This window comes from Otolemur garnettii, unplaced genomic scaffold (genome assembly GCF_000181295.1).
Source record: "Otolemur garnettii isolate 467f Iridium unplaced genomic scaffold, OtoGar3 scaffold00067, whole genome shotgun sequence".
Classification (NCBI taxonomy): domain Eukaryota; kingdom Metazoa; phylum Chordata; class Mammalia; order Primates; family Galagidae; genus Otolemur; species Otolemur garnettii.
Window position 1 is genome coordinate 7386511 of NW_003852462.1, and position 24377 is coordinate 7410887.

The window sequence follows — 24377 nt, forward strand, 5'->3', positions numbered from 1 at the left end:
TGTTTGGCGGGTCCGGGCTGGGGATTCGAACCCGCCACCTTAGGTGTACGTGGCTGGCGCCTTAGCCGGTTGAGCTACAGGCGCCGAGCCGAAAAGTGCCATAGTTCACAGAAACTTCAAACTCTTGGGCTCAAGAAATTCTCTTGCCTCAGCCTCCCAAGTAGCTGGGACTACAGGTGCCTGGCACAATGCGCAACTTTTTTTAGAGACGAGGTCTCACCCTGGCCCAGGCTGATCTTGAACTTGTGAGCTGAGGTAATCCACCCACCTCGGCCTGCCAGAGTGCTAGGATTACAAGCATGAGCCACTGCCCCTGTCCCCCTTAGTAACTTCTTTAGAAGGTATACATGAGATGTATACTTTTTGAGACTCAGCATGTCTGAGCATGTCTTTAATCTACCTTCATATTTCATTCTTAGGGTGGCTGGGTTTAGAATTTTGGATTGGAAATCATTTTTTATCAGAATTTTGAGGCTACCATCCATTGTCTTCTACTTCCAGTGTGGCTGCTGAAATGTCTGAGGATATTCTGGTTCCTTGTCCTTTCTAAGTGAATCATTTATTTCCCTCTGGAAAACATACTTGTCTTTATTCTACTTATTCTGAAATTTCACAGTGATGTGCATGTCTTTTTTTTTTCCATTTACTGTGCTGGGCACTTGATGGGTCTTTTCATTTGGAAGCTCATGTCCTTCATTTATTGGAATGGTTTTATATAATTTCCTCTCCTTTGCTTTATATATTCTGTTTTCCTAGAACCTCTGTTAGTTGGATGGTAGATACCTTGGGTTTACTCTCAAATATTTAAGAAAAAATTATTTCTTTCCTATTTTCCATCCTTTTTGCCCCCCCTTATGTATAATTTCTTTTGACATTGTATCTTTTAGTAATTCAATCTTCTGATATTTCTCTTGAAAAATGTGTATGCTCAGATTTTTAATTTACAAGAGTGCCTTTTTGTTTTCTTCTGAGTGTTCTCTTTTTTCGAACATCCTGTTCTTGTTTCACGAATGCAGATGTCCCTTTTTTTCTTCCAAGATTTTTTTTTTTGTTGTGTTTGTTTGGGGCTCTGTTTTTTACTTAAGCAAAGTAGCTCTCCATTATTTAAGAGAGAGGCCCTAAAATACTGATGGGAAGATCTCTGGACATGCCAGCGTGAGTCTGGTGATTTTGACTATACCCATTTTCCACTTTGTACCCAACTTTGGAATCTAACTTCCAGATAAGATGTGATTTCATTTTATGTTCCCAATATTAATTATAACTGCTTCTGGAAGTTGGAAATATAGGTGATTTTTCTCTTCTGGTTTCTTTGACTATACAATACTTAAAAATAAAAGTGTTTTCAAGGAAATAGAATGGTGTTTGCTAGGAGCTAGGGAGAGGGAGATAGGGAGAGTTGTTGTTTAATGTGTATAGAGTTTCAGTTGTCAGTTTTGCAAGATGAAGAGCATTCTGGAGGTGGATGGTGGTCATGGTTGCATAATGGTTTGAATGTAGTTTATGCTGATAACTATACATGTACAATGGTTCATGTTTTATGTTGTATTTATTTTACTACAAATAAAAAGCTGTTTGCAACTTTCGAATATTCGTAATCAAAAGATAACAGAGAGTGAATGTTTGTGATCCTGTCCTCCACCATCATCAGTTTGTAGGATATCTGGAAAAACTGAAGCAGAACATGGCACTTTCAATTAATTTAGTGCAATCAGCTGTGCGCAGTGGCTCATGCTTGTAATCCCAGCACTCCGGAAGGCTGAGGCAGGTTGATTGCCTGAGATCAGGAGTTTGAGATTAGCCTGAGCAAGAGCAAAACCCCATCTCTACTTAAAATAGGAAAACTAGCTGGGGGTTGTGACAGGTGCCTGTAGTCCTAGCTACTTGGGAGGCTGAGGAAAGAGGATTGCTTGAACCCAGGAATTTGAGGTTGCTGTGAGTTATGATGCCACAGCACTCTAGCCTGACAACAGAGTGAGATTCCGTCTCAAAAAAAAAAAAAAATTACTACAATCTGGTATCTAGAAACTAACAAAAGTTAAAGAGATTTTACCCAACTGTTTCTTCAGACTGAGAATTTTCTGAAATTAAGAGCTGAGAGACCCAACTGGTTAAGCTGTTTACTAGATTCCATGAGGGCAAAAATGATATCTTTTTTATTTGCTGACATGTCTCCAACACAGTGTCTGGCTTGGTAAGCTCTCGGTAATTATATGTTGATGAATAAATAAATTAATGGAATGTACCAGTGCTCCATACAGTTGTGCTGGAATAATCCGATGCCTATATGAAAAGAATGAACCTTGACCTTACATCACAGCACATACAAATAAGGAAGGGAAATCTATAAAGTTTCTTCTAGAAAAACCCATGACTTTGGGGTAGGAAGAGATTTCTTCATTAGGTCACAAAACTCAGAAAAGATGCTACCTCAAAATTTAACATTTCATGACAAAATAATGGAAAAAGCAAAAGGATAAGCCATACACTAGAAGAAGATACTCAAGTACAGTCATGTGTCACGTAACGATGGGGATGTTTTCTGTGAATGCAGCATTAGGCAATTTTATCACTGTGCAAACGTCCTAGAGTACAGCTACACAAACCTAACAGTCCGGCCTCCCGTACACCTAGACTGTGCGGCGCGTACGTATAGCCTGTTGCTTCTAGACTGCAAACCTCTACGGCAGGTTACTGTACTGAATACTGTAGGCAGTAGTGACACAATGGTGGATATTTGTGTATCTACACATAGAAAATGTAAATTTTACGCTGCATGACAATGATTATGATGTCAGTAGGCAATAGGAATGTTTTGGTTTTTTTTTTTTGAGATAGTCTCATTATGTCACCCTGGGTAGAGTGCTGTGGTATCGCAGCTCACAGCAACCTCAAACTCTTGGGCTTAAGAGATTCTCTTGCCTAAACCTCCCAAGTAGCTGGGACTACAGGCGCCTACCACAATGCTTGGCTATTTTTTGGCTGTAGTTGTCATTGTTTGGCAGGCCCAACCTGGGCTTGAACCCACCACCTTTGGTGTATGTGGCTGGTGCCCTAGCCACTGAACTACAGGTGCCAAGCCAGCAATAGGAATTTTTTAGCTCCCTTATAATCTTACGGGGCTGTCTTCATATATATAGTCTGTGGTTGACCCAAATGTCATTGTGTAGTGCATAACTGTATATTGGCCTGGCAGAGATCTTTTATCTAGATATGTAGAAAACTCCTACAAAGCAATAAGAAAAAACCAGATAACCTAATCTTTAAAAATAGGCAAAAGACTTTAGCAGGTATTAAAGTAGCATTTACAAAAAAAGATACCTAACACCACTCCTCGTCAGGGTAACGTAATTTAGACCTCAGTAAGTCATTATTATACACCTGTCAGAATGGCTAAAATTAAAAAGACTGAGAATACAAAGTGATGGCAAGAATGTGAGGTAGCTGTAACCCTCGTGTGTTGCTGATGTGAGTGTAACCACCTTGAAAAACCTGACATTTGACTGTATGCTTGTTGTATGACCTAGGAATTCTATACCCGAGAAAACCGAGTATATTTATAAAAAGGCATGTATACAGCAGCTTACTGTGAGATAGCCAAAACCAGGGGTGGGGGTCAGATATCTCCTTAGCAGAACAATGGTTAATTTATGGTACAGACACATAGGAAATATTGCATAGCAAGAAAAAAGAATAAATTACTGGTCTGTGCAACTCCATGGGTGAATCGTAAAGAATTCTGTTAAGGGAAACCAGATTTCAAGAATACATATATTTTTATGAAGTTTAGGAACACACAAAACTAATATTGATGATCAAAGTCCTAGTGGTTAACCTCTGGAGGAGGAGGATGTAGACTGCAGAGGAAATGTTCTCAATCTGGTCTGAGTGGTTACTACACAAATATATGCATAAGTACAAAGTCTTCAAGCTATGTGCTTATTATTAGTGTACTTTTGCACATTTGTAGGTATTATTTCGATTTTTAAAAGTTATGGCTTTTTATCACTGAATTAGAGGAAAATGGGATTTAGAACTTGTAAACCACAGTCAGAGGGAAGAAAAGATGATCAGGTCAGCAAAGGCCAGGAAAGAACAAAAACACAGGAGGCAGTAAACACAATATATATTCATGGGATTTAAGAATTCCTCTATTGAAGGACAGATACCAGATTCTGTAAAACCGGAAGAAAAAACAAAGGCCAGTATTATACATAAACAGGAGACAAACCTAAAATAAAACAACATGAGGAAGTTGAAAACAAGGGATGGGCACGATGCTGTGTGCAAGTGCAAATCAGAGCTACAGAACTGGCAATATTAACTTGAGGCAGTTTAGAAATTCAAGCTTAAAAATATTAAAAAGAATGAAGCGTCAATTTATAGCATTTATGAAGTTCAGTCCACCTAGAAGATGTAGTGAACATGAAATTTTGTGTACTTAAAAATATTCTATCCCAGTATGTAAAGCAAAAACTATGAGAAATATAGAAGAATTAAAAACCACATAGTTGAAGATATTAACACACCTCAGAATTGAACAGATCAACTGGCAAAAAGAATATGAAATAATTAATAACCTTGTTTTATTTTTATATATATATATATATATATATATAGGCTTTTGTACACATAAAACAGGGAATATTCAATTTTTTAGTACCCACAGAACATTTATAAAAAGTTTTGTCAAGCAACCACAAGAAAACTACAAATAAAGTCCAAAAGGTAGAAATCTTATACCCTCCCCTTTCTCTGACCATAAGGTAATAAAAGTGAAATTTACAGTAAGGAACTCTGTACAAAAAATTTAGCCACTTGGGAAATATAAAACACTCTTCTTCAAAATTCCTTTCATCTACTTTGTTTGGATTTTTCTGATGTTCTTCTGCTAGCTTCTTGAGATGAGTACCTAATTTATTTTCTTTCTTTCTTCTTCTTCTTTTTTTTTTTTTTTATTTTATTTAAAGGAACTAGGGAGAAATAGATTCCTGAAATGAGAAAGTATTGACTCCAAGGATGTGATTATTTTAAGGTGCCGGATACAAAGTGGTAGTTCTCCAGATATTTTCCAAAGAGCATTCCATTTTCACCAGGGAATGAGAGTACCTGTCTTAATGTCCTACTTGAGTGTGGTCACTAAAAACAATACAACAGCAGCAAAACCACCTTCTGAGATTGTTTTCATTTGCGTTTATCTGATTAATAACACAGTTGAGTTTTTAAAATATGTTCATTCTCAGAAATGTTTATTCAATCCTTTCCCCCCTGTTTTCTCCTGGGATATTAGTGCTTTACTTATTGATTTTTAAATGTCCTTTATATATTAAGAATATTAATTCTTTGTCTTGTTTGCAAACATTTCCCCATTGTTTCTTGCTTTTATGTTTTTTAATATATAAAAGTGATTATTTTCACGTAATCATATCTATCAATCTTCTGATATTTCCTCTATTATTTTTATGGTAAGAGATTCTGTCTCCATAATTATTAAATAATAATAATTACAGTAACAGCTAACATTTATTGAGGGCTGATTATTTGTCAGGCAATGAGCTAAGGGCCCTTATTTTATTTAATTGCAAAACCCTATGAGGTAGGTATTTTTTTATTATCTTACTCGCAATTGAAAAGGAAAAGTAAGGAGAGAAATTAAATAGTTGGTCCATAAACAGAACCAGTGATAAGTTAAATATTCACCCACATTTTATTTTAGTTTTTATGGTTTATGTGTTTATATTTAACTCTTTAATCCTGAAACTTATAAAGTGGTATGAAGTGAACCTCCTTTTAAACACTATTTTTTCCATAACTGTCCTTCAGATGAATAAATCATTCCTTTCCCATTTGTTTGTTATGCTTCCTTTATTATATTTAAAAATTTTTAACATGTAAAAAGTTCTCTTTTAGGGATATCTCTTCTGTTTTTATTGACCTATATACTTTTACTCAATGCCACAGTGTTTTAGTTGGTGTATCTTTATTATCAATTTTAATATGTATAAGAACAAGGCTTCTTTCATAATTCTTCTCTTTAAAAAACATTCTCATCTAGAGTTCTGGCTTTTAGTAATGAGAGAATAACATTCTCACCAATAACAAATATAAATTTTTGACAAAATATTTTAAAAACATTGTTTGGGAGCTCTGGAAAGCCACCAAAAGCAAGCAGAAAATGGAGTGGATTTGATTCTCAAAGGAAAGAACCAATCTGGGAGAGCCACCTTTATATGGCTTTTTACTTGAGCCATTCCCAAGTCCATTAGGTCCTAGCAAATAGAACTCAAGCAGGAAGCTGTGTCATATTACTTTGAGGAATTGGGAAATGGATTTCAAGGCTGCCAGAGTGGCTGGAACTCGGGGATGGACATTCTAGAAAGGGGAGAACCATGCAGGGCATAACCCCATGTTCTGCATGTGAACATCTCTGAAAACCTGGGTAATTCCTGAACTGCCCTTGCATCAAGGAAATACCACCACCCCAGCAGAGATTTCAGCAGCTTCCTACTGTAGGAGATCCATAATTTAGATGAGTCTTGTCAACTTAGAGAGGACTTGATAAACACTTCTGACTTTCCTTTCAAAGTCCAGAAGGGCCACCAATTTGGGGCAAATACCACTTCCCAGGACTGTGGCATTTTCCCTAGGACTAAGGACAAATAAGAAAAAAATGGTAAAACCAAGTCTGTCCTAGATCAGGGTGATCTGCCAGTGATTTAACTGCCTACTGGAGTAAAACTTAATTTTTCTTCTAAAGAAAACGGAATCCAAAGCCTCTAAACTGTCATCCACAATGTCCAGTATAAAATAAAAAGAAAAAGGAAGAAAAAGGAACCTGTGCCCTATACGGAAGGAAAAAGTCATTTAACAGAAACAGACTTACAAAAAATAATTTTGAAATAACTATGAAAATATATGTTAAATGAAATTACATGAAAAAAACGATGAAAGGCCAAAGAGGTGGGGAGTTGCAGTGTAGATATAGAAATAGTAGAAAAAGAGCCAAATATAAATCTTAGAACTGAAAAACAAAACCTGGCACTGAAATCTCACTGGATGGGGTTAATAGCAGATTGTGTATAACAGAGGAAAGAATCAGTGAACTTGAAGACAGGTCAGTAGAAATCATCTTCTAAAATATATAGAGGAGGAAAAAATGGAAGAAATAGAACCAGAGCCTCAATGACCTGTGGGAGAAAATCAAGCTGCCTAATATACAGTAATTGCAGTCTCCCACAGGAGAGAAGAACAAGTCACAAGGAAATATTTGGAAAATGCATGGTCGAAATTTTTCTAATTTTGATTTAAAAAACAAAATAAAGCAAAAACACAAATAGCAACCCAGGAATGATGGCCAGTCATAATCAGCATAAATACAAAGAAAATTACATTTAGGGTGTATCAGAGTCAGTCTGCTCAATGCCAAAAATAAAGAAAAAGGGAACAATCAGAATTATGGTTGACTTATAATCAGAAACAGTGTAGCCCACTAGACAATGGAATGATGTCTTCAAAATGCTGAAAGAAAAAACTTGTCAACCTAGAAGTCTGTATATAGTGAAAATATCCATCAAATACAGAGGAAAGACAAACGTATTTGAAGATAAAAGCTGAGTGAAACTGTCACCAGCAGACATACGTTTAATAAATACCAATGTGAGATCTTTATACTGAAGAGAAAATAATGCTGGATGGAAAATCGGGCTTTAGGAAGCAGTAAAGAGCACTCAAAATGTTAAGTATGTGGGCAAATACAAAATACTGTTTTTAATTTTATTCTTAAATTCTTTAAGTCAATTTAGTAAAGAGATAACGATGCATTGTTACATTGCACTCATATACGTATTTTTATATGATGAACATATTACTATAGTAGCAGAAAGGCAGAAGGGAGTTAAAATGGAATTAAGGTTCTTAATGAAATATATTATTACCTATAGTACTATACACACTATGATACTGATTCTTTTTTTTTTTTTTTTTTGAGACAGAGTCTCACCATGTTGCCCTCAGTAGAGTGCCATGGCATCACAGCTCACAGCAACCTCAAATTCTTGGGCTTAAGAGATTCTTTTGCCTCAGCCTCCCAAGTAGCTGGCTGGGACTACAGGTGCCCACCATGCCTGGCTGTCATATTAAGGTTCTTTTTTTTTAATTTTTTTTTTGAGACAGAGCCTCAACATGTCCCCCTCAGTAGAATGCCATGGCATCACAGCTCACAGCAACCTCCAACTCCTGGGCTCAAGCGAGTCTCCTGCCTCCGCCTCCCAAGTAGCTGGGACCACAGGCGCCAGCCACAACGCCCGGCTATTTTTTGGTTGCAGCCGTCATTGTTGTTTGGCAGGTCCGGCCTGGGGATTCGAACCCGCCACCTTAGGTGTACGTGGCTGGCGCCTTAGCCGGTTGAGCTATAGGCGCTGAGCCCATATTAAGGTTCTTAATATGTAATAAGATATCACATTCAGAGCAAATTCTGATAAGCTAAGGATGCCTATTGTAAACCCTAGAGGAGCCACTTTAAAAGAAACACAAAAAAGTTTCTTTAAATATACAGCAGGGGATACTGAATGGAGTATCAAACATTCCTTGTTATTCTTATTTATGCATTCTCCCAGATAATTCTCATTCAGTAAAGGCCACAGGTTCCTTTTTCTTAAGGAACATTTGAGAAAATTTAAAATAATTCAGATTTTGGCTTGGTGCCTGTAGCTCAGTGGCTAGAGTGCCAGCCACGTACACCAGAGCTGCCGGGTTTGAACCTGGCCTGGGCTTGCCAAATGGTAATTACAACAACAAAAACAAATAGCCGGGTGTTGTGGTGGTGTCTGTAGTCCCAGATACTTGGGAGGCTGAGATAAGAGAATCACTTAAGCCCAAGAGTTTTGAGGTTGCTGTGAGCTATGACACCATGGCACTCCACCAAGGGTGACATAGGGAGACTCTGTCTCCAAAAAAAATTTTTTTTTCCCAGATTTTTATTGCAGTTGCATTAAACCTATTAATTAACTTTGAAAAACATTTCCATTTATTTTAGTCTCCATTTATTTACTTTTGAGACAGAGTTTCATTTTGTTCCCCTGGGTAGAGTGCTGTGACACCATAGCTCACAACAACCTCAAACTCTTGGGCTTGAGCAATCCTCTTGAGCTGGGAGCTTGTAGCTGGGACTACAGATGCCTGCCACAATGCCCAACTATTTTTAGAGACGAGGTCTTGGTCTTGTGCAGGCTGGTCTCAAATTCCTGACTTCAAGTAATCTACCTGCCTTGGCCTCCCAGATTGCTCAGATTACAGGCGTGAGCTGCTATACCTGGCTTAGTTTCCTTTTGTTTAGTTTTGCAAGGTTTGTTTATATAGAGTCTGTATAAACCTATTATAGACCTATCATTCTTTGAGATTATCATAGTGATTTTTTATTTCTCATGGCCACTGTGAATTCATTTTATTTCTAATTATTGCTTGTGTGGGGGAGTGTGGTTGATTTTTAAAATAGATATATTATGTATCTGACCATCTCATTTGAAATTCCTTATGATTAAATTGATTTTTCTAGATATATAATTATGTTATCTACAATTGATTATTTTGTGAACTTCTTTCTGATTCTTGGACATTTTAATTTTATTCCTGCCTTATTACATAGGGTGAAATGTAATATAATAATATAAATATGAAATGCTTATGATGACAATGGTAATGAATTTTATGATAAATAACATTTTTTAAGAGAAGAAGGGATTGTTACCAAGTGTTACCAGTGTTACATTGTTGAAAATCTTGTCTGTTAACCACCAGTATGATCTATTGACATTTATCCACACATGGAACAAATATTCAGTGAATGCCTACCACACATTGATCAGTGTTGGGGCTTTGGGGATACATGGTGAATAAGGTGAACAGTAAAAGCTCAACAGCATTAAAAGAAAAGTTATAAAGCAATAAGGAACGTTATACAGGCAGTAACTGCTGTAGAACGGCACTCCCGGCAGGGATGATCAGAGAGAGCTTTGGTGGTGGAAGAGAGAACCCTGAACAGCAGCAGGGTCTGCGTAGGGCTTGGCGAAGGCTGCTCTGATGGTCTGATGGGTGGAACAATCTGACTGTCTCCAGCACATAAGACATGTCAGGGGCTGAGGAATAAACTAGTTTGCCTTAACAAAGGATGAATATGTGGGGACAATTTTTATACTTACTTCTGAGGATCTTTGGAGATTCTAAAGAGATATTTCAGGGACAAAAATAAAGAGGGGGCAAAGAAGGTGGGACTCAGGCGGCACCTCTGGCTCAGTGGGTAGGGTGCTGGCCCCACATACCGAGTGTGGCAGGTTCGAACCTGGCCCCAGCCAAACTGCAACAAAAAATAGCTGGGTGTTGTGGCAGGTGCCTGTAGTCCCAGCTACTCGGGAGGCTGAGGCAAGAGAATCGTCTAGGCTCAGCGCCTATAGCTCAACCGGCTAAGGTGCCAGCCACGTACACCTAAGGTGGCGGGTTCGAATCCCCAGCCCGGACCCGCCAAACAACAATGATAGCTGCAACCAAAAAATAGCCGGGCGTTGTGGCTGGCGCCTGTGGTCCCAGCTACTTGGGAGGCGGAGGCAGGAGACTCGCTTGAGCCCAGAGTTAGAGGTTGCTGTGAGCTGTAATGCCACAGCACTCTGCCCAGGGGGACAGCTTGAGGCTCTGTCTCAAAAAAAAAAAAAAAAAGAATCGTCTAAGCCCAGGAGTTGGAGGTTGCTGTGAGCTGTGATGCTACCGCACTCTACTGAGGGTGATAAAGTGAGACTCTGTCTCTAAAAAAAAAAAAGGTGAGACTCCAGGTTTTCTCCCTGCCCCTGCTGGATCTCCCCAAATCTGAACTATTTTGCATATTGCATTTTCATTGATTTATTCTTTCTATGTATTTTTTTATTAAACACCGACTAGATGCCAGTAGAACCTAGGTATTTTAGGTACTGGGAACATTGCAGGGAATAAAATAACCAAAAATTGCTGCCTTTTATAAGCTTACATTCTAATGGTGGGGAGGAAGGAAGACAGCAATAAATATTAATAGAATAAAATGTAAACATAAGTAGAGCAGTAAAGAATTCTTGGGAGGTTGCAATTTTAAATGGATTGGTTTGGAAAGGCCTCTTGAAGATGATATTTTTAGGAAAAACTTGAGGGAAATGAGAAAGCAAGCCACACTGAGTTCTGGGAAAGAAGTTTCAGGGAAAAGGGTGCCCTGTTCAGAAGCCTGAGAGGAAGCATGCGTGTCAGACAAATTCCTGTAACAGAACAGAGGCCCATGTGTAGGCGAGTGGATAGTAGTGAGAGGGGAGATCAGCACTAACAGGAAGCACGGTTGTGTAGGGCAGCATTGATCCTTGTGAGGACTTTAGTTTTACTTTGAATAAAATGGAAAATCTCAGAGAGTTTTAAGCAGAGGAGTGATACAATCTGATTTAAGCCCTAACAGGATCACCCTGGCTGCTGTTAGGAATGGACAGCAGGAAGGCAAGGGTGGGAGCTGGGAGACCACTCAGGTGGTAAGAAGTACTCAGATCCCTGGGTAGTTTTTGATCCCAGGATATTCTAACAGGAATCCTGATTTGTTGGATTTGAAATATGGAAGAGAAGTAGAAATTAAGGATGACTCCAAGGTTTTTACCCTTATGTGACTAGAAATTTGGAGTTGTCATTAGCTAGGACTGGAAAGGTTTGGTGGGACAGGAGTAGGAGCTCAGTGTTAGGCATGTTCTGTTAAAGGTATCAGACATCCAAGTGGAGGTCTCAGGTGGACAGGCTGATACCAGGAATCAATTTCAGAGGACAGGTCTGAGCTACAGATAAAAATCTGACATGGTTAACTTTGTGATTTTCAGAATTATACTGAAATATTTGGGAGACGGGCATATCTGTAATTCAAACAGTTCAGAGAAAATAATTAGATAGATTGATGGCGAATGAAAAAGTAAATGTGATAAATTTATCATTCAACGAATGTGGATGAAAGATATGTGGGAATGCTTGGTACTATGCTTACAGCTTTTCTGTAGCTCTGAAATCATTTCACAGTAGAACATTTTTTTGTTAGAATAAAGGAAAATAGACATTTCCAGAAAACAAAAGTAACGTATTCCTTGCCAGCACACTGAAAGAAACTCTAAAGTGCAGTATTAAATAGTTTTCAGACAGAAAGAAAATGATCTTACATAGAAACACAGAAATGCAGGAAGGAATGAAGAGCAAAGGAAAGGTTGGTAAATGAGCATCGACTGTATAAAATAAGAAAGCCTGCTGGGTTTAACACGCCTTGTAGAGAAATGCATGCCAGGGCACAGAGGGAGGGGCGGAAAGAAAGTGTTGTAAGTGCTGGGATTGTTGGGGAAATGGTAAAATTTCTCATTTATAAGACATTACAGTAAGTCAAGGATGTATCCCGCTGTTGGGGGCATTGGTTCTCTAGTTTGTTCGTCTCAGGAACCCATTCATCCTTAATTGAGGATCTCCCGGTAAGCATACCTACAGCAGTTGTTGCAGACAAGATTCACGGAGTGCTGAAAATGAGAGGGTAAAAGTTGGAGAGAAAGTACAATGTATCGCCTGTAAGCTGTACCGTAACTTCACAAGGAAAGATAGTAACGTTGTAGTGGAGAACTCCATCAGAAACCACGGTAACTACAAGCTAATAAAGGGAAAAACTGAATTAAAAAGCAGACGAGAGAAAAGAGCATTAAATCAATCAAAAGGAAAATAAGATGGTGAGATGAAACATAGAAACCCCTAAATTTCAATATTTACATTAAATGTAAATGGACTAAATACTCCTTTAAAAGCAGTTTGCCAAGATTACATTAAAAAGACTAAACCTGGCTCGGCACCTGTGGCTCAATTGGCTAAGGCGCCAGCCACGTACACCCAAGGTGGCGGGTTCGAATCCAGCCCGGACCCACCAAACAACAATGACGGCTGCAACCAAAAAATAGCTGGGCGTTGTGCCGGGCGCCTGTGGTCCCAGCTACTTGGGAGACTGAGGCAGGAGACTCGCTTGAGCCCAGGAGTTGGAGGTTGCTGTGTGCTGAGATGCCACGGCACTCTACCCAGGGGGACAGCTTGAGGCTCCTGTCTCAAAAAAAAAATAGACTAAACCTGCTTGTAATCTTAGTATTCTGGAAGGATGAGGCAGGAGGATCTCTTGAGGCCAGGAGTTTGAGACCAGTGTGAGCAACAGTGAGACCCTATCTCTGCTAAAAATGGAAAAAACAAGCTGAGTCTGGTGATGCATGCCTGTGGTCCTGTTACTTGAGAGGCTGAGGCAGGAGGATGGCTTGAGACCTGGAGTTGGAGGTTGCAGTGAGCTATGATGACACCACTGCAGTCTAGCTGGGGCAATAGAGCTAGACTCTGTCTCAAAAAAAGGAAAGTACTAAACCCCATTCACTGGTGCTTGCATCAGACACACACTTTAATGTAAATGCACATAAGGATTAAAAGTAAAGTGATGGAAAAAGATATAGCATGCAAACATTAACAAAAAGAAACCTGGTACTAATATCAGGCAGGTGGACTTACATGTGATGTCAGATAGAGAGAAATTTCAGAGTGATAAAATGGTCAATTACCATGAAGATGAACATTTCTAAATATGTACACACCTAATAACATAGCTTCCATATACTTAAAGCAAAATTGGACAGATCTGAAAGGAAAACTAGATAAATCCGTCATACTGAGAACTCTTTTTTTTTTTTTTTTGGCCAGGGCTGGGTTTGAACCCGTCACCTCCAGCATATGGGGCCGGTGCCCCACCCTCTTGAGCCACCAGCGCCGCCCCATACTGAGAACTTTTAGAAGTTCTTTCTTAATTGGTAGTACAAACAAAGTAATCAAGATTCTAACGCAGTTACCAGACTTGTCTTACTGTATAGAACATTGTACCCAACAGAGACAGCAAAGGTACAGAGAAAGTGTTTGACCTCATTAGTTGTCAGAGAAATGCACATTCAAACCAGAGTGAGACGCCACTCCACACCTACCAAAAAGGCCAAGACTGAACACTGAGGTATTGAATGTGGAATGACTACAACTCTCCTATGGTGTTGGCGGGAGTGCCCATAGGTGTGACCACTTTGAAAATTGTTTTTTGTTTGTTTGTTTTGAGTTGGAGTCTCAATCTAGACTAGAATGTAGTGGCATCGTTATAGCTCACTGCCACTCCAAATCCTGAGCTCGAGCCTTCCTCCTGCCTCACATCCCCCGTAGCTAGGGCTACAGACCCATGCCACCATGTCTGGCTAATTATTCTATTTTCAGTAGAGATGAGGGTTCCACCTTGCTCAGGCTGGTCTTGAACCCCTGAGCTCAAGGGATCTTTCCGCCTCAGCCTCCCAAAGTGCCAGGATTACAGGTATGAGCCATTGCATTTGGCTGAAAATTGTTAACAGTATCTGTTATCGCTAATAATAGGCATACTCTATAATCCAGCAATTCCTCTCTGAAAGAATGTTGGTAGTAGCACTATTCATAGATTGTCCGAAACTGGAAACGATAGATAAATTGTGGTTTGATCTTAGGCTTTCTACGAGCTCCCTACAGCAAAGTGAATGAGCTGGGGCTGTGTGTAGGATTACTCTGACAGCATAATGTTGAGCAGAAAGAAGCCCTTTAAAGAGGAACACGCCTGTATTATTTCAGTTATATGATGTATACACTAACAAGCAAACTGAGCCTGTAGTATAGAGGGTAGGTAATGACCATAGGAAACGTGAGGGGTGCTGCTGGAGGCTGTTACTCTGTTTATTACATAGGTGTTTTCACCATTCACCGTTTGATAATTCATTAATCTGTACACTTAAAATGTGCACACTTTTCTGTATGTATTCTGAACACCAATACAAATGTACTTAAAGCTACGATGAGACAACTTTACCTTTCAGAATGGCAAAGATAATGGCTTGATAGCATAATGTAGGCAAAGTTGTGAGAAACAGGCACACACATTGGTGGGGATGTAGTGGAAACAACCTCTAAGGAGACCAGTTTGATAATAATTACCAGCATTAAAACTGCATGAGTCTGTTCTAGGGATGTACTTGCACTTGTGTATGTACGTGTACACAGGGGTATACAGAATCTTTTATGATGATTTTGTTTACAGCATGTTCAGTAGAAGACAAGTTAAATAAATTACAGTACAGCCTCTGTAAGTTGATCACTCAAGGGACTGTAACAAACCAGTCAACGTATGAAGGTGGTCAACATAAGGAACTAGGCCTACTGTACTGATCAGTATGTGTGGTGCATGTCAGTCTGTTAAAGTTAGGTCAACTTTAGGAGGTCATTGGGGACACTGCTGCCACCTGTGGCCACATGGGATAGGCAGCGCATAGTCTCACAAAGTACCACAGTACTCTGAGCAGGGCTCCTGAGTTGTGTACCTTGGTAGCCCTGAATAGGATTGGTGGTGGGATTCCCACCAGCTATTTGGGAGGCTGAGGCAGGAGGATTGCTTGAGTCTAGGAGTTCGAGGCTGCAGTGAGGTATGATCAAGCTATTGCACTTTAGCCTGGGCAACAGAGCAAGACTCTGTCTCTTCCCCCAAAATATATAAAAACTCCTAAAACACTCTCTAGCACTTGGGTTTCATACATTCTGGCTATTATTTCTAGGTAGAGCATGGAAATATGAATGATTTCGTTTTATTGTTTTCTGGGTGCTTTTCTTCATTTTCCATCTTTTCTGCAACTGACATGTGTTACTTTTACTGTATGTAGATATATCTATAATATTTTAGAAAATATATTTAGATGTAGATGAATAGATTGACAAAATACTCACCGACTGTAAGAAATTGGGGCGAAGGAGTCTTAGGGAGGCTCCCATTTAACAGGTAAGGAGAATGAGATCTTAGCTCTCTCACGCTGCCTAGTAAAATAAGCACTCAAATACTTATGATCGGTTGAGTATTCTGTGTTTATCTCTCTACTAATAATGTTGACAATAGCAGCCAATACCACATTCATTTGAACTACACAAATAAGTGGTGACAAAATAATTTATGTGTTGACCTATTAGGACATAGCATGTTTTAATGTGTTAGTATGAGATTAATATGGGCCCTTAAAAAAAAATCTGATAGCCGCATGATAATTTAAACCTTTAGGAAGTAAGTTGAATGCCAAATAATAAACCTTCTAATCACATATTTAAGATTCAAGATGTGAAAGAAAGCCCCAAAGGAACATTTATAGCATTCAGCTGAGTGAGGAGTGTGCCCCGGTGCACTGAACTCCTGTGACAAGGTTTTCTTTGAGGAACAAAAATCTCCACCTTGATTTGTGTCCTACAGTGGAGTTGTTTCTCAAATCAGGCTGTTTCAAGGAACATATGAAACAGCGTATGGCTATCCCTCCCATCGCAAAGCAAATGTTTGTTTTGTTGCAGTGATGGAAACATTTCCATTGGTGAAGCAAATATTTAGAGCTGAAAGAAACATTTGGGCAGCCAGGATGTGTCAAAATAGAACAGATGTCTGCCATTTAAAAACACATTTTTTAAAAAGCCACCTTGTACTTGGCTGCTGTGGTTGCAGCTACAACGGGTTAAGCAAGAAGTTAGGAAGGAGCTGTGGATGTCATGCTAATCCCAGTTCCTGGGCAGGGCTTTGTACCTTTGTCTGTCTGGGTTTTTCTCTTTCAGAAAATGGAGTTAACCATTTTAAGTGATTTTGTTCAGGGGCAAGGTTTGTTTGGGTATTTTTCCTGTAAGTATTTTCTTTGTTCTTAAAAGTTAATTTATCCTTTTGAATCAGAAATCTGTTCACATGGGACAAAATTCATAAGGATATGCAGTGCAAAGTCTACCTTCAGTGTCTGTTCCCCAGCCGCTAGTCTCTCTCCCTGTGTAACCAATATTACCAGTTTGTCTGTGCTCTTTTTATTTCATGTGTTTAGACATAACCAGTTACATGTGTTTGTGTAGAGACAGATACATATTCTTTTTCTTAACATAGAGGCCCTGTGTACCTGTCCCTGAGTTTCCCCTGTACTCTCTGTATTCTTTTTGTTTTTCTCCCTTTGAGAGGATTAATTCTAAGAGTTTGCTTGTTTAAAATGTGTTGGCTGGCCTGGCACAGTGGCTCACGCCTGTAATCCTAGCACTCTGGGAGGCCAAGGCAGGTGGACTGCTTGAGCTCAGGAGTTTAAGACCCGCCTGAGCAAGAGCAAGACCCCATCTCTACTAAAAACAGAAAAACTAGCTGGGTGTGGTAGCAGGCGCCTGTAGTCCCAGCTACTCAGGAGGCTGAGACAATAGGATCACTTGAGCCCAGGAGTTAGAGGTTGCTGTGAGCTATGATGTCACAGCACTTTACTCTGGGTGACTGAGTGAGACTGTCTCCCAAAAAAAATGTATTGACTGTGCCAGTGGCAGCGGGGGCAGCAGCTGGTCTTTGCTGTGGAGAACCCCGTGTGGGAATCTAGTTCTGTCTCTGGGGCTGGGTTGTGGGCAAGTTACTCCCCCTTTCTGTGTCCCCTTTTTTGATCTATGAAGCAGAAAGGAAAAAGGAAATAGGAACTCCAGTTTTTCTTCCAGTTCTGAATTTGTTTGGTTGTCAAAGGCAAGTTGATTTTTTTGTTTAAACCAATCTTCACCGCCTCTTCTGAAACAAGAGGAAGATCTAAGTATCGTTAAAAGTGTTTATCAGTTTGGCCTTTCCACCCATGCCCAGGCACACATTTGGTTTACCTGGCCTTCGGCATTTGAGTAGCAGGGATACCTGGTTACCGTCCCTGGGTCTTTAAGGACGTGGTTGTTTCGGTAAAACTTGTTTGGTGTACCGTGGGAAGGGCTGACTTCTCAGCCTGTTGCCAAAGACCTGCTGGGTCAGAGATTGCTGTTTGTGACATTTGGCAACGATATTTGTCCTGCTATTAATCCTCTGGAATTGATCAAGTATCGAAAGTAACTCCTCTTCTTTTTTGTTTCTAATTTAGCAGAGAGGGATTGAAAGAAAAAAAAAAAAAAACCTTTAGACTATATAGATCTAAAAATAGACATCATGGATGCTGATTGGAAACCCTCCCAGTCTTTCATCTAAGAGATCTCAATTTGTGTTACACAGAGGGGCAGCTCACTTCTGTCTTGTTCACCAGTTATACTACTCCCCAGAGGAGCTCAATAAATTTTATAGGAAAGTTTCCTCCTTATGCGGAAGGAGCTAAGCTCGATGACTGGTGCGTCTGATATAATTTAGGGCTCCAGGGGAGTATGTCTGCCTTGTGGAATGACCTATCAAAAGTAAATGTACAGAAACTTTTGATCTTGGTCTATTTGGCCGTGTCATTGATACTACTGAGCACTGGACTCTATGACCCCAGCCTGTCTGCTTTGGAATTAAACTGCTCCCTCAAACTTGCAGTTAGGTCACTGCTAAAATGGTCCTTCTGCATGCTTCGCTGGTCATGACTTTGGAGCTTGCCTGCTGATGTTCTATAGTTTCCACCACTAACACTTTGATACCTCCGGACTTGGACTTGGTTGAGTTTTAACGTCCTTCTTCTGCCTCTCTGAGAGGCAGAGGTCCCCTGTGTTGATTTTAGGAAAGCTGGGCTGCCTTCCCTTTAGACTCGGAGTGGAACAAGCCCACCAGTTTCCTTAGTCTTCCGGCCTGCAGTGAAATACATTGTGCACTGGCTTTTTACTCGGTGATTTATGCTGGGAGACGTGGCGGGGTGATAGCCAGTGTCCTTTTGTCTTTGTGTTTATTTTTCTTCCACATTTCATGTATTTAAAGGATATATTGTCTTTATGGTTCACTGGGATAAGGAGAGACTGGTACAAGTTTTAATGAGATGTCCCTCAGCGCTCTGTGTTGAGATGAAAATTATCTTCTTGGTTAGATATCTTTCTTTGGTTCCTTAGGTGGCAGAAGGCAGTGTTTTGCTGCTTTTTGAAATAGCATTTCCACCTAACGATTTTTGGAAGGATACTGAGAGGACATGCAGTTTCAGGGCATCATCAGCAACTTTTCCTCCTGTTGTTTGAACTTGCCTCATTTAAGGAGAAGGGAAAGTCTCCCATCTTGTTCTTGAATTTACATATTAACAACAAGATAGTGGGAACCAGTCCCCCATCAGATCAATTTTTATAACAACTCTTTCATTCAGGATGATGACATTTGGAACTAGTTTTCTCAAAAACTGTTTCCGCTGCTTGGGAATAGTTAACCAGTAGAGAAGAAAGCATTTTGCTTATTTGCTTAATATTTTAGCCAAATGAATTAGACAGGTTGGGGGGCTGGGGGAGGGGGATAAGAAAGTGGGTGGGGGAGGCCCCATAAACAAGGTGATATATAATATTTTTTTTGTTCTCCTTTTAAATAAATACCGATCAGCTTTATGTTCAGAGACAATAGGAGCCGTTGGCTTAAATTTGCAGTTTACTGTATTTATGGCTGTAATATCAAGGTGCTGCCGTCGTAATTTCATGCCCCAATGAGAAGAGCAAGGTCGAAGCAAATGCTTCCATCGGCATCTGCTAACACACTAACTCATAAACAAGGCCCGGCTGGATCAGGTGGCACGGAATAATACAGGCTAATGAAATACAGCACAGCTTTCCATTACTGTTAGTTTTTACAGTGTCGTCATTACGTGTAATTTATGTTTAAAAAATTCAATTTTATACAAGGCACTGGGAAATAGGGGTCTACAGGTCATCCAACGACTTTTAGAGGCTCTGAGAGTCCTTATTGTACTCTACTGTTCCAACAAAATGTTAATAAAATAAAATAAAAATACTTTTTCCCTCTCCCCTCCTGGCACCTTTTCTGTGAGAGAGTTGATTTTTCTTTTAATTTAGTGAGTATTTTTAGCCGGCTGTCTTCTCCGCCTCATCTTCTTCCAGAGTGTACCGGGCAGATAACTACTTGTGGTCTGAGAGGTGACCCCCGCTTAGTCTCCACGAGTCTCAGATGAATCGCCCCAGTCTTGAAAACAGAGGGATCGTGAGGGTGGGCGGGGGGAAGACGTCTGAGTCGCCAGCCTTCACTGTCACCCTTTGCCACTGTGCCTCCAGCCCTGTTCCCGCAATCCCCGTCAGAGTCAGACTCTAGATTTTGATTATAAAACTTGGGCTGGGCCAGAAGGTATTGCCAGGCATTCATTACCTTGCTTATTTTCAAACTATCCCTCACCTTCCTGTCTTGGTTGTTGTTTGACCTGAGAGATGAACACTGCTGTCTCCTGTCATCGGTCTTTCTGCTTCATCTGCACCAGGCCAGGCCTGGCGGCAGTGCCCAGTGGTCACTAGGGACAGCCTTGAGGTTACTCATTCTGAGAAGCCCTGGCACAGCCTGCCCCATGGGAAAAAGACAGCCCTCGGAATGCCAGGTTTGGTCTGAGTGGGGTGGGGAAGGACCCTGGGGTATCACACTCACATCACAGCCAGTGCCATGCCGCTCACAAAGTCAGTCAGTTTGGTTTTGTTTGCATTTTTTAACCGGAACCTTGAGAAAAAGAAAGGAAATTTATGTTCTAGGGGGTAAAAATAGGCAGATACGGCAGCTCTGCGGCCACACAATTCAGATGCTGCGGTGATGACCTGGGGGTTTATTAATCTATAGGATGGAGGTCGCCTGTTCAGTTCTTTTGAAAGAAGCCCAGCCTGAAGAAGAAACCCTGGCCCAGCTTCTACACGAGGTGAGGGGAGCAGCTCTGGAGCTTTGTGGATGTAGCCTCCAGAGAACTGAGGGAGCAAGAAGTCTGCCTCCATTCCGGGTGCACAAGATTTTCACCCAGAGAGTTTGGTTTGAATTGCAAGTTCTCAGTTTTGCAGATCAGGTGAAGTGGAACTTTCTACCCGCCCCCAGAGTCAAGGCCCAGCGTCTGGGCCTCCGGCTTGTCCCTCACAAGCTCCCTCGTGTGCTTTCTCCTCCTCTTGGCTACAGCTAGTGAGTGGTGGGAATAACAGGCAGGACTTCGTTAGTGTTATTCTCTACCCATGACACATATTTTAATTGTCAGTGCTGCACATCGGGTGGCAGTGGGGGAGAGCCGGTAGCTCTTGAAAATTGCCAAGTGGCAGAGGAGAAGTTACAGAAGAATCTCTTGATGTTCCATGCTGTTCGTGTCCGGTAATGCAGAGTGACACCCCAACTAGAAGAAAATTCTAGACTTTATTAAAATTGACTAATTCTTCCAAAGGCAGCAGCCAAGGGAAGACTTAGGGCAGACGGGGAGGGGAGGAGGTCACGCACCGCAGGACAGGGAGCCCTTTGCTCCCATCTCCCTTCTGCTCAGCCCCTGCTCAGTCCCTCTGCCCTGAGATGATTCCTTGCAGATAGCAATCAGCTAGAAGGAAGTGTGTGTGTCTAATTTGCATGAGATTATTTAAAACAAAAAAAAAAAGGTCTGCATTAGTCAGGGTGATGGTAAACAACGCAGAAATGCCTTTTATAATATAGTGTGTGCCTCAGCTTTCAGAGCCAAATATAATTCACTTACAATTGGCAGTTTCCTTTATTATTCTTTTTAACCTTTTGGATTCTGCAAGGACTCAGTCTAAGATCTGCACTCTTTATCTCGGCAGGGCTGGGAAAGATGGAGTGAGGGCATCTGGATGTCTTCTGTGTGTGTCCTGTGGCAACACCATGTCCTGAAGGCAGGGTCATCTCAGCACCAAGAGCCGATGAATGGGTAGATAATAGGTTGTGATCTCTCAAGAGGTCAGTGACCCCTGTTTAGTCTCCGTGAGTCCCACACGAATCTCCTGAGCCCTGCCCAGTCAGTTCTATCTCAGCTGAGGACACTCCATTGGAAGAGGATGCTTAGGGATGTGTAGGTGCCATTCTGTGAGAGGTGTTTGGATTTCATTCGGGTTAGAATGTTAGAACAAGACTAGGACAAGGACATTTTACCTTGTCACTCTAGGATTATTCAAAAGTTGTCCGGGTGTCATTGCAGACAGGAGCCAGGGAGTAAGTTCCTGTGTTATTTCAATATTGCCTCCAGGCTCGGCGCCCGTAGCACAGTGGTTATGGCCCCAGCCACGTACGCCCATGCTGGCAGGTTCGAACCTGGCCCGGGCTAGCTAACCAACAATGACAACTGCAACAACAAAGAAAAATAGCTGGGCGTTGTAGCGGGCGCCTGTAGTCCCAGCTACTTGGGAGGCTGAGGCAAGAGAATCGCTTAAGCCCAAGAGTTTGAAGTTGTTAGGAGCTGTGATGCCACAGCACTGTACTGAAGGCGACACAGTGAGACACTGTCTCAAAAAAAAAAAAAAAAAGAAAAAAGAAAAAATATCCCCTCAAAACAATTTTCTTTGGCTCTTGAGAGCATCTAGGCTGGGGATGGGAGAAGAAAATTTAATCCTTCTCTAAAGCTCTTTATTGAGGTTGAAGACTGAAAACGTAAGTTCTGAATCTTGTCGTGTGTTTTATAACTCTTTGGTAAAGTGGAAAGTCACCAGGCCAGAGGAAGAGCCTTGGGTTGTCATCAGCATTACCATTCTCTTGGACCAGCAGGGCATGGGCTACCTGCGTTTTTAATCGGTTAAATGAGGGCAATGACTGGGATGATGGTCCAGCTCTGAAATTTTATTATTCAGTGAGATTGTTAGAATGCTCTTTTTAAAAAATAAAAAAAGAAGAGGAAGAAGTGTTCATTTATTGTAACTAAATCCAAATCCCGACTCTACTAGGGAACAAGTGCTATCAGAATTCCAGCCAGTGTAAATTTAGAGCATCAAATGATAAGGTCTCTGCAAAACAAGCGCTTGGAAGAAGTGCTGATGCCCTTTAAACTGTGGCCTCACCAGTGGGCTCAGCTGTGATAATGCAAGGAATATGTTTTATTAGGAAAATAGGCTTTGTAAAAGCTCAGGGCCAGAGGGCGGAACAACAGGCAGGGAGTCCTGTCCCTTTAACCAGCTCCGGCTCTCAGGGCCGCAGCACAGCCTGTAACTTACTGTATATTTCCCCAGTGTTAAACATTACCGTACTTGTTTATATTTGAAAGAGCCAAAAGGGAAAATGAGAATGCAACTGAATGCTCCTTTTGGGAAAATTATCCTCATTTGCAGCCAGCGGCTGACAAGGCACACGAACCACCAGGTTTATAAAATTCCATAGTGTCCCAGTGACCATCAGCCTGTGCTGACATCGCAGATGCCTCTCGCTTCTCTAATGGCTGATTATGAACTGGTTAAAAGAATGTCTTTCTTGCTAAGACTCTGAAAGGGGTCCCCTTCCTATTTAGTAGGAGCAGTTGAAGTCACCATGCGGGCCAGAGCCCGAGAGACACAGACTGGGGGAGCGTGTTCTAGGTTTCTGCCTGGCTAGCCGGGTATCCCGTCTGTTCTTGGAGGTGAGATGGTGGGTAAAGCAATCCCTTTGCAGCAAGCTGGGGAGTCAGGGAGCAGCAACATACCCTGTCTATTGCTACATCACTGAACTTGCGCTTTTGCTTTTGGAAGGTGGTGAGTGCCAGTAAGTGATCCACCTTGAACCCTGGAAACATCTTCATCCACCCACCAGTCTGCGGAGAGCGGGGTGCCACCTTCCAGACTCCCCAGTGGTGTAACCTTGCTGCCTCTGGCCAGCTCTGCTGTGAGAAGAGGCGAAAGGGAGGAAGAGCTGCAGTTTTAAATGGGGACAGACCTTAACTGCTGAGGGCAGAGAAGGAAAGAAGGGGTCCAGGGCCATTTAGACTAGCTGGGGCATTCTCCCTTGAGCGGTTGTGGTAGGACACACCAAGTTCAGCTCACGCGTTGGTACGGTGCAGGGCAGAGCTGCACTCTAAAGCATTAATGGGCACCATCTATTAGCCCCTAGGCACGGAGTAGGAGGCCCCATGCTTTTGAAGATGCTGATCCTCAGAACCTCCTTGTACTTCATCTACCCCCAGGGGCAAATATACCATGCTGTGGGCCTCTAATGGAGAGCTGCCGACCAGATGTGGAAAAGCTCTCGGCTCTAGTTTAAAAGGTCTGTGTTGCGGCTCGACTGGATGTTGGGATTCCCGGAACAGCATGGACTGGCCGAGTGGTCTTTTGCAGAGTAGCAGTGACCTCCCAGCCTCCTTTCCTACCCTTGGCAGCTAGAGCGCCTCTGTGCACACTGCTGCTTTCCCGAGTTGCCCCGGGACAGTTCTTCTCATACCTGGGCACTACACTTCACTCCTATATTTTGGGTTGATCGGTGCCTTCCTCTTCCAAGACTCAGTGTCCCTAGTCGGCCTCAAACCCGTTGAACGTATCCCAGCTGTGTGCCCGCTGGAAATGTGGTCTCCATGGGGTTTTCACTTGCCTTTTATTCTTCCATGGGCAAATCCTCTCCACATGTTATAGCCACTGCAGATGGCGCCCTGCTATTTCCTGATGTCCCCTGTGCT

At 41.5% G+C, this 24377-nt stretch overlaps 1 protein-coding gene across 2 annotated transcripts in view; it reads left to right on the plus strand.

Moving 5' to 3' along the window:
* Window positions 1-24377, plus strand: part of PEX14 (peroxisomal biogenesis factor 14) — a 139898-nt gene that overhangs the window by 86626 nt on the left and 28895 nt on the right. The gene's annotated exons all lie outside the window — the stretch shown is intronic.